This window comes from Macrobrachium nipponense, chromosome 20, assembly GCF_015104395.2.
Source record: "Macrobrachium nipponense isolate FS-2020 chromosome 20, ASM1510439v2, whole genome shotgun sequence".
Lineage (NCBI taxonomy): Eukaryota > Metazoa > Arthropoda > Malacostraca > Decapoda > Palaemonidae > Macrobrachium > Macrobrachium nipponense.
This window is the reverse complement of record NC_061089.1, coordinates 68,913,236-68,925,735: the sequence shown is the minus strand read 5'-3', so window position 1 is coordinate 68,925,735 and position 12,500 is coordinate 68,913,236. Positions and strand designations below refer to the sequence as shown.

The 12,500-nt window shown below is 34.1% G+C and overlaps 1 protein-coding gene across 2 annotated transcripts in view; it reads right to left on the bottom strand.

Moving 5' to 3' along the window:
- Positions 1-3,791: 3,791 nt before the first annotated feature.
- Positions 3,792-12,500, bottom strand: part of LOC135221250 (uncharacterized) — a 39,957-nt gene continuing 31,248 nt past the window's right edge. For both annotated transcript variants that reach the window (XM_064259069.1, XM_064259072.1), the window contains exon 5: positions 3,792-4,356. The gene's annotated coding sequence lies outside the window, so the exon portion shown is untranslated. The remainder of the gene's footprint in view (positions 4,357-12,500) is intronic.

The following is a 12,500-nucleotide window of genomic DNA, read 5'->3' as shown; positions in this document are numbered from 1 at the left end:
AGAGAGGTTGAGAGAGAGAGAGAGAGAGGAGAGACTGAGTGTAACCAGTTCGCCTTATGCTACGGTAAAAACGCATACCAAATATTAAAGCTAGTGGGGGGGGGGTGGGCGATGCCCTTCGCTGGTAAGATATATAATATATATATATATATAGATATATATATATATATATATATATATGTATATATATACATATATATATATATATATATACATATATATATATATATATATATATATATATATATATATATATATATATATATATATATATACATATATATATATATATATATATATATATATATATATATATATATATATATATATATATATATATATATATATATATATATATATATATATATATATATATATATATATATATATATGTATATATATATATATTACGTTAATTGCCCCCCTCATCTACCCAGCATTTAGTTAAATTAGTAAATTGCTTGAAGAGCAGCCATTTTCTCCAAATCAGCTGACTGTAGGAGGGAGAACGCTTGCCAGAAAAGGCATTTCCATTTAGGAGCGGGGGAAGAAAATAAGCCATTAACTTAGGCTTGAGTTCAGAGTAAGAAAGGCAGGTCACAGGATTAGATAGGCCTCGATGTGGGCTTTCGGGATTTCTAGCCTAAGACCTCTTTTCCCTCAAATTTGCCGGTTGTTTTTTCGCATCTTTCAGACAATGACGGAGGCTGTGTGTGAAATCCAGACCATTCGGAAGCACCCTGGCCTGTTCTCAGTCCAAGCTAGTAACTCCATGAGGACAGACGTGTCCCCTCCTCTGACTGGAAGTCAGCCCTTTTTCTTGGGACGCTGGTTGGACACCCTTCATACATCACGACACATGTTCAAGCCTCAAAGGATTAAAGGTACATCTAGAAAGTGCAAAATCCAACCAGCCCTTTTTCTCCAAGACGACTCTTGCTAATTCCATTGTCAAATCTCCCTTGCATCACTTCTATATTGGAATTCCTTTGTCACCATCGGGGCACGTGCTACCCCTGTGACCTATTCAAGCTGAAGTGTTCATTGAATGTTTCATTTAAACACTAGAGTTTCTCCCCAGTGTCTTAGATAAAAGTGAATAACTGTAACTTTGTGCAAGAAGTCTCTATTTTATCCTGTGTCTAATCTGGGAACTCTTCCAGATCTCTGCCGAGTCACGTATCATGTCTCCACGCTCGCAAGTTCTGCCTTAACGCAAGATAACTATGAGTAATTTTGGAAACCAGCATTGAAGTAAATCTGATTTTAGCCAGCTTTCCCCTATTGTGAGAGATAGGATTGGTCCACGTGCGGACAAGTTGCTCTTCCTTTATCCCAGGCCATTCACGGCCTCTTGTAGATAAATAATGTAGATTAATCAGCTGAGTTTCCATGGCGACCTATCTAGAGTAAAAATAACAAATCAATCCTTTTTAAGGTAAGTTAGAAGCACTTTAGTCTCCATTTATTCCCTCTAATATTTTTTCCTTTACGTATGCGGGATCTCAAGGCCACCCATACGTAAGAATATATATATATATATATATGTATATATATATATATATATATATATATATATATATATATATATATATATATATATCACATATATTGTGTGTGTGTGTATTATACACCCACGCATACACACACACACATATATGTTATATATTCATGGAAATCTGATTAACAAGAATTTTATGGTAATTTTGCTTAAGAGATTGTTAAAATATTTTGACAGCCTTCCATATCATACTTGTATGCTTTTGAATTATTTCTGTAAGAGTTATATTGCACTCTGATTGAGAAACTATGTATATCAAAATGCGCCTAAACAGTGACCAAATTGTGTATTCAAAAACACGCACATAAACACACATGTATTCTTTTATGTCACAAATAAAAAATGCAACAAAGATTTAATATTTATTGCAAGAAAAATCTGTATTATTTATTTCATTCGTGTTCACTATTTATTGCAAAATGAAAAGTTGTGTTTTTTTTATTTCGTTTCCTTTTAATTCAATATGAGAGAATTCAGTTATTGTAGTTTCAAATTAAACTAACAACTAAGAGTTCTTCGAAAAAAAAGCCTAACCTTCCGTGAATACCCTTTGGTAAATATAGGTGGTTAAGTTTAGTACTTCTTAGTTTAACTAAACCACTGAGCTGGTCAACAGCCCTCCTAGGGCTGGCCCGAAGGATTAGATACTTTCACGTGGCTAGGAACCAATTGGTTACTTAGCAACGGGTCCTACAGCTTTTTGGGGGATCCGAACCACATCGAGAAATGAATTTCTATAACCAGAAATAAATTTATGTGATTCCTCGTTGGCAGATAGGGGAATCGAACCCGGGCCCTGAGAACGGTAGTCGAGCACGTAACCGACTCGTCCAACGAGGAACTAAATATAGGTGGTATTATTGTGTGACAATACATATAATAGCCTACTGATTCAATGTACTTTACAAAATTAGGTGACAATATGGATTTAAATCTTCAGTTGTACTTACACTGACTGACATTTTTATCCATTTATTAATTTGCCAATTTAATTTTCTTTTTTAGTAAGTGACATCTCTAATTATGTACTTCCCTTTACCTTCTCTTATTTCTTTCTGATGAACACCGTAAATTCTTTGGAATAATAATAATAATAATAATAATAATAATAATAATAATAATAATAATAATAATAATAATAATAATAATAATAATAATAATAATATACTGTTGAATAAAATGGCAGAATTCAGCGAATTAATCTTGTATATTATCTTTTCTATTTTTCTTATTACTCGCTTTTCTGGCTCAGCGATACTTCGCAATAATTGTCCAATGTTCATATTAAGGATAATGCTGAAATTGGTATTTTATTCAGAGCAGGCTTTATTCATAAAAGACTGGTATTATCAGAATACTGGTATATGGGAAGGCATTCCTCTGGCTCAGATCAAGCAGTGGTCGTCGTCGGTGTTGGTATCATTCCATAAGAGAGGTCAATGTCAAGCCAGGGTCGTCTCTGGTATTCATCTGGTATTACTGCTGGTATGGCTCTGGCTTATCGCGACGTTTCAACCTTCTCGTAGGTCATCTTCTTGGCTGGTTAGCAGTAGAAGTGAAGAGATGGTGTCTGCCAGTGTAAATATCGGCTTACAGACACCATCTCTTCACTTCTACTGCTAACCGGCCAAGAAGATGACCTACGAGAAGGGGTGGTTGAAACGTCGCGATAAGCCAGAGCTATACCAGCAGTAATACCAGACTGAATACCAGAGACGACCCCGGCCTGACATTGACCTCTCTTGTGGAATGATACCAACACCGACGACGACCACTGCTTGATCTGAACAAGAGGAATGCCTCCCTATATACCAGTATTCTGATAATACCAGTCTTTTATGAATAAAGCCTGTTCTGAATAAAATACCAGTTTCAGCATTATCCCCAATACGAATATTGGACAATTATTGCGAAGTATCACTGAGCCAGAAAAGCGAGTAGTAAGAAGAAAAATAAAAGAAAAGAATATAAAAGATTAATTCGCTGAATTCTGCCATTTTATTCAACAGAATTTGTTTAAGAGGGTCTCTTCCAATAATAATAATAATAATAATAATAATAATAATACTAATAATAATAATAATAATAATAATAATAATCGAGTTAAAACTATATAATTATGCTGATTAATTAACCACTGATAATTTCACAAAGTATATTAATCATGATTCATACCTTTATGTGGGTATTATGTCTAAAAATAAAATAATAATTATAATAATAAAATAATAATAATAATAATAATAATAATAATAATAATAATAATAATAATAATAATAATAATAATAATAATAATAGAGTTAAACTCAAATAATTACTGGCATTTCTTTATCCAGGTAAGACACCCCATCACAAACCTTGCGTGCCTTAATACACATTTATATACAAGTTCCTCCTTCGTCCCTTTGCTTCCTTGTTCCCATTCCCATTCCCGTTCCCACCGTCGACGTCATCGTAGAGAGAAGGCGGGTGCATGGACACGTAGGACTGCTGTTGCCCTCCGCGCATCGACAAATAACTGTTCTCGCGTATCGATTCGTAAAGGTGTCCGCTGGGTTCCGACTCGTAGATGAATTCCTCGCTCACCGGTGACGCGGGTGGAGTGCCTCTGGGTCGACTCGTGGGACCTCTTGAGTTTGGCTGCTTGCCCGCGGTTGGAGCCGGGTCCTTCGACGTATGCAGGACTTTCGGGGACTTGTTCCAGAAGTAGATGAAGGCTCCGGCGAGTAGGATGACGGTGCAGACCAGCACCCCGATCACAGCGGATTTGACGCGGTCTTGAGCCGTGCTTGAGTCTGGAATTGGATGAATGATGGTGATGGCTTTTGTGGGGCGGGGTTTTATTTGTAAGCAATATGAGACTTAGAAGCTTAATATATATATATATATATATATATATATAGTATATATATATATATCTATATATATATATCTATATATATATATATATATCTAGATATATATATAGATATATATATAGATATATATATATATATATATATATATATATATCTATATATATATAGATATACATAGATATAATATATATATATATATATATATATATATATATATATATATATATATATATACATATATAGTATATATATATATATATAGATATATAGATATAGAGATATATATATATATATATATATATATATATATATATATATATATATATTATATATATATCTATATCTATCTATATATATATATATATATAGATATATATAGATATATATATATATATATATATATATGTATATATATCTATATATATATAGATATATATATATATATATATATATATATATATAGTATATATATATATATATATATATATATATATATATATATAGTATATTTATAGATATAGATATATATACTATATATATATACATATATATAATATATATATATACATTATATATATATATATATAGATATATATATATATATATATATATATATATATATATATATACATATATATATATATATATATATATATATATATATATACATTGATATCTATATATATATATATATATATATATATATATATATATATATATATACCAGAAGACGGAATATATCAGGCACCAGCTCCCCCACAGACGAACATGGGACACAGAGACCGCGATTCACTCTCCCTAGATAACTCTCCCCTAGATAGCACGGACGACAAACCCGCACACTCAGAAGAACATCCCACCCAAGTTTCGTTTCCCCCCCCCCCCCCCCCCCCCCCCCCCCCCCACCCCCCCCCCCCCCCCCCCCAACCCCACCCGGACAGCTCTGACACAGAACAAGACGACCCTTTCACAAGACAATGCCGACTTTAAAGTTGTACGCAATAGGAGGAAAATGAAGAAAACACCAGAAAACACAGACACTCACTTAAACATGCAATCAATTACTGAATTCCCCCCACTACTGTAATTCAGACCGATACAACAACAAGGAGAAACAACTTATGCAGCAATATAAGCCATTGAAAATAGACACAAGACATCACGTTCCATGCATGACCAAACCGAACAGGAACAATTTATTCTCATACCTGCCGACAAACACGACGTAGACATACTAAGAAATGACGAACAATGCAAAACGCAAAACTGACACAAAGACTCGCCAACATCAACCTTCATCACCCAACATCCAAAAGCGAAGCCCCGACTCTGGCATCTTTCATTACTCTCTCAATCCTTTCAGCCTCACGCATTAACAACACATACTACCTCCCACTCGAAATAGGAATGGAATAAGGAAATGTTTACGGACCTCTCAAGCTAACTGATTACCAATCTTTTCCTCAGACTCATACCATTCCTTCTTCCCATCTGTTGGCCTCTCTGACTTGCCAACACTCACTACTATTGCACTTTTCCTACCACTGAAGGGCACCTTAGGGTTTTAAAAAGGTTTTACAAACTTACCCATCAAATGTTTCTTTCCAATATCACACTCATCTTACTCATGCATTATTACCAAATAAAGGGCCCATATCCTACCATTACCACTTTCTCACCATCCTGAATTACGGGCTGCTTTGTGAGCAAGAGCCCGTGCTAACACAAGGTCAGCTTAATAAAAAACAACAACATTTTTGTATTTGTACGCTTGATAACGTCAATACGTATAGGTTGACGAACAGCTGTCGCGTGTAAAAATACTGGAGTAAATGGAAGAACCCCATTATGTTGCCCATTAGTAACCTGAACGATGAAGTGAAGAAATAATGAGAAAATATGAAGCAATTTCAAAAAGCTGGTTAATAGTGAAAAGGCCATTCTATTCAATGAATATACACACACACACACACACACACACATATATATATATATATATATATATATATATATATATATATATATATATATATATATATATATATATATATATATATATATATACATATATATGACATTTGTACTTAATGTTTGTTTATATATAAATAAATACATATGCTTAAATGAGACACATACGTACACACATGCATATACATCTCTGAATGACATAAACACGAACGAGGTTACAAGACTATCGAGGTCATTTGCGAGAATACTTAGAGACATAACTGACTGACCTCCTGACGGCGACCTGGGGTCACACCAGGTCAGTATTCCGCTCCGTCCAGCTGGATAGATTGGATCCGTATTTGAAATGATCCTTGTATTTCTCCAGGGTGAGGACTAGTTGGCCATCGACGGTAATCTGAAAGGTATTATTATTATTATTATTATTATTATTATTATTATCATTATTATTATTATTATTATTATTATTATTATTATTATTATTATTATTATTATTATTATTAATTTTTTTTTGTCTATCACAGTTCTCCTATTCGACTGGGTGGTATTTATAGTGTGGGGTTCCGGGTTGCATCCTGCCTCCTTAGGAGTCCATCACTTTTCTTACTATGTGCGCCGTTTCTAGGATCACACTCTTCTGCATGAGTCCTGGAGCTATTATTATTTTATTTTATTATTATTATTATTATTATTATTATTAGTTATTATTATTATTATTATCATTATTATTATTATTATTATTATTATTAAAGTTATATCTAACAATGCATGTCAACTTAGCTTTTGATTGCTGTTAGTGAAGGAATTCAGAGAAATTAGTTTGAAAGCAACAAACGTAAAAATCACATGATATCCGTATGAATATACAAGTGAAGTCACGTGATATCATATCATCAGTTTGATCTAGTGTACGTTTACCCTAGATATATTTGCCATGCATTTGTTTTATGATATCTATATACACCCGCAAAAATATAGAACAACACAGATTTATGCAATGCTTTTGCATTTGCAGTATACATATGTTATTTTTTGAAAAAAAAAAATTATATTAAAAACGTAGCGACTGGCGATTGTTAACATTCTAGCACATATCTATGAAAAATTGTTGTTTAAAGTAATGTCTTTTGCGATTTATTATATAAAGAGGCGAATGAATTTCCACACGTTTCTCATGTTGCAGAAAAATACCCAAATGGGTAGCTACGGTTGCCCCTTAACTAAAAGTATGATGGATAAAAATTTGAAAACAATTTGATCCTGAGCAGCGAATATCTTTGCATTTCACACAGTAAATAATCTTGTTGGGATAAGAACAATCTAATTGTAAGATAACTACAGCCACAGGAAGCCGTGTCATTCTGTAAACAAGTATTTCCTGTGTGTGATTCAGTGCAATATGAATCAGGTTTTTTTGGATTCGAGTTCTGTCGCCAACATCGATCTAAATATAATCGGGCTTTTTTAGGTTTTGATGTTGATGGAATCTTAATAACTGATCGTGGTTTTTAGCTTTTAATGTTGATGAAATCGTTGACAACTGAACATGGTTTATAGCTTTTGGTATTGATGAAATCACTGACAACTGAACGTGGTTTATAGCTTTTGGTGTTGATGAAATCACTGGCAAGTGTTTTTTTTAACGTTTAATGATGACGAAACCGTTGATAAACTGGAAAGTGGTTTATAGCTTTTGACGCTGATTAAATCACTGATAACTGATCTTGGTTTATAGCGTTTGACGCTGATGAAATCACTACAACTGAAACGTGGGTTATATATAGCTTTTGGTGTTGATGAAATCATTGACAAAAATACGTTTCTGAATTACCTACTAATTCTCTCATCAACAAACACACAAGAAATGAAGACATACTTCTAAATCTACCTTTTTGAAAGGCGCGGTGTCCTCAAGCAGGACCTGAACCCAATTCCCTTCGGAGAGGGTCACGCCCGTCAGGTTGACGTAAACTACGTCGTAGGACTCGGCCACCAAAGGCTTCAGCAGCAACGAAATCCTCGAAGGGCGTCTCCGGGCTTCAAGAAGAAGGACCTCCTGCGGGAGTTGATTGGGCCGACGAGAGTTGTCGAATTCCAGCACGCAGACTGCGAAATGGGGAATAATAATAATAATAATAATAATAATAATAATAATAATAATAATAATAACATCAGCTACCTTGCAGTAATAAGTGGTACGAGCACCAACCTGAAGGAGTGATAGAAAACGATCAGGCAAAGATCCTCTGGGACTATGGTATCAGAACGATAGGGTGATACGTGCAAACAGACCAGACGTGACGTTGATTGACAAAGTCCAAGAAGAAAGTATCACTCATTGATGTCGCAATACCATGGGACACCAGAGTTGAAGAGAAAGAGAGGGAAAAAATGGATAAGTATCAAGATCTGAAAATAGAATAAGAAGGATATGGGATATGCCAGTGGAAATCGTACCCATAATCATAGGAGCACTAGGCACGATCCCAAGATCCCTGAAAAGGAATCTGGAAAAACTAGAGGCTGAAGTAGCTCCGGGCCTCATGCAGAAGAGTGTGATCCTAGAAACGGCACACATAGTAAGAAAAGTGATGGACTCCTAAGGAGGCAGGATGCAACCCGGAACCCCACACTATAAATACCACCCAGTCGAATTGGAGGACTGTGATAGAGCAAAAAAAAAAAAAAAAAAAAAAAAAAAAAAATAATAATAGTAATAATAATAATATTAATAATAATAATATTTTGTTAAAAATAATGGCAGAATTCACAGAATTGATTTTGTACAATTTTCTTTAAATTCTCCTAATGATTTGCCTTTCTGGCACGCTGGTATTATAAAGCAGCTGTCCAATGTTCATCGTGCTGTAGGTCGTCAACGGAAATTTCGGCGGGCTGGTGTTATCAAAAGCAAACTGGTTATCAGGGACAGGCTGGGGTTCGTCAACAGGTATACAGGTGCGTTTTTCGTAGGTTTCGGGAACAGGCCGTAGTCGTCAGGGGTCTATCCGGTATTTCTTGTTATTTCTTCGTTTCTGGTTTTTAAGGCGTCTACATGTTTCGGCCACCTCGTTGGCCATCTCGGGACGGGATCGCTGAGTGCAATGGTCTGTATCAGATGTATTCATGCTATTTATTACATTCGGGTGGCTTGAAGAAACGGGTACCTCACTTTTCATTGGGCAATACCCAATGAAAAGTGAGGTACCCGTTTCTTAATAAATAAGCGAATACCACAGGAAACAAAATGATAGTCAGGAATCCAAGCGCTTTCGTCTTTACTCAGACATTGTCAAGGAGTTAATGAAATACAATTGGAGAGAAAGGTCTCAGGTACAAAACAAGATCAAGAATACCAGATGGTTAATTGTCAAAAGGGTAAAAATTAAAAGAGATAATCCAGGATTATCGGATATCACACGGTCACAAACCTAACCGAAATTACAAAGTACCTTTACAGTCCAAAACATGTAAAAACTGAATATATTAATTTTGTTGCTTATATTTATCTACAACTTTTTTCATAATGAAAGCATCAAGTTTAAATAAACCAAGACTTAAATTTAGAACATTTCTATTATTTTGACTTGATGAAAAACAAGATTCAAATGATATTCCTTTTAAACTGTGTCATTACATGGGATTAAGGCTCTTGCCTGACTCCAGTTAATAGGATGGTCTAAATCTCTCATATGTACGAATAATGCATTCGATATTTTGCCCAGTTCTCACAGAATATGATGTTGTTTGAGACGTTGTGAAAGAGATTTACCGGTTTGTCCGTAAGAGACTTTATCACACTTTTTGCAAGGAATTTCTATGCAGCCTGGAAGATCTTTAGGAGAATTTTTTATTATTAAACTCTTGACATTAATATTACTGAAAACAACATTTATGTTAAAAAGCTTTAAAAACTTTCATCATAGGGTAATTTTAGAATGTTATGCTTACTAAATTCAAGTTTGTCATTAGTTGAATAAAAAGTGTTTTTCTAGCTCTTTTCCAGCACATCTATAAAAGTCCTTGGGTATTTAAGTTTCAATGCATTATCATAAATAGTTTTTCATTTCAGCGTCAATAAACTGCGGGCTACAGACACGTAAAGCCCTTGGGAACATCCCAGAAAAAATAGAGAATTTAACATTATGATGGTGATTGGAATAGTAATGAACTAAAAGAGGCAATCTTACTTGATTTTCGAAAGACTGAAAAGGTGAAATTTGCTATAATTTCTATGGCGGACAGTTACATCAAGAAAATTCAAATTACAATTTCTTTCTTCCTCTACAGGAAATTTTATAGAAGGGACTAAATTATTGAGATTATTAAGGAATTCCTGGAGATTTTCGTGAACTGGCCAAATACAGAAGATAGTCATCCACATATCTAAAGCAAATAACTTTTTGGGGCAAAATTTTTGGTAAGAGTTTTGTCTCAAAAAATTCCATGTAAATATTGCTAAGGACAGGAGATAAGGGATTACCCATAGCCATGCCAAACTTTTGTACAAAAAATTCCTCATTAAAACAAAATTTACTATCTTTGATACATAACCTTATGAGACTAATGAAGTTTGCTACACTTAAGGGAATGTCCATGACGTTCAATAATTTCTCCTCCAAATATTCAAGTAAGTCATCTACACGCACTTTTGTAAATAAAGAGACAGCATCAAAACTAACCATATTAAAATCAAAATTCAAATTTAAACTATTCAATTTGTTTATAAAATCAACATTGTTAGAAATGTTTCCTACCAAAGGAGTAAGAATTTTTACAAGCCATTTAGATAAATTATACGTAACTGAGCCCACTGAACTAATGATTGGTCTGATAGGGTTATTGATTTTATATGTCTTGACTAAACCATACATATAAGGTAGGGAGGCGCATTGCGGTGTAAACTGTTTAATTAAATGGTCAAAGCCCTTCAAAATGGATTTAATTTGTTTATTAAAATGGGAGTTCACTGTCTGTGAAGGGTCAGACCACAGTTTCGTATAAGTATCAGTATCATTAGCAATGTCATTATTTTACTTATATAGTCACTTTTATTCATTATTACCACTGCATTAGATTTATCTGCTTTTGTAACTTTCACTGTTTCGTCTTCTTTTATTTTCTTAAAAGCCTGGAGAAATCTCACGGGTACAGGTTAGGGGAGAAGGTTTACTCATAGCACCATACACAATACCTTTACAAATATTGATATCATCAGGACATAGTTTTGATTCATTTTTTTCTAAATAACAAAAGGATTTAGAGATGTCGATACAGTCCAGGTTACATTAAATACACCAAAGCTTAACCCATATCCTAAAGCTACGACAGCGGTAATGTGATATGACGTATACATACATACATACATATATATATGTATATATATATATATATATATATATATATATATAATATATATATATATATATATATATATATTTATAGAGTATAACTAGGCATTTTATATTGAATGATTTTTACCCTCATTAATTTATTTTTTTGATAAATGTTCTTGATGAACAAGTGTGCGTAATTCTCCTTATTCGATGAGAGGGAAGAGAGAGAGAGAGAGAGAGATTGAGAGAGAGAGGAGAGAGAGAGTGGGGGGGAGTCCTCACCCCCCACTGAGGTGGATGTGGTTTCCAGTACAATCCGCTAAGCTTTTTCCTTAAGAAGTGAATTAGGCAAACAGATTTTTTTACTTCCTTCATCAAATACTTGATCCTCTTCACTAAAAATATAATTTAACTTCTCATTTGCTATAAAGTCGTTGAATCTGTTTTCTTAGGCCTAATTTCGTAGGCCCTTTGATCTATCCAGTTCCGATCTTTAGCCTTTTATGCCATTGGTTCCCATCCTTGGTTGGGTTGGATCAAAGACAGTTGGCTGGCATTGCCTCTCTCTCTCTCTCTCTCTCTCTCTCTCTCTTCTCTCTCTCTATCTATCTATCTATCTGTTATCTATCAATTTCCTCTCTCTCTCTCTCTCTCTATCTATCTATCTATCTGTTATCTATCAATTTCCTCTCTCTCTCTCTCTCTCTCTCTCTCTCTCTCTCTCTCTCTATCTATCTATCTATCTATCTGTTATCTACGAATTTCCTCTGTGTGTGT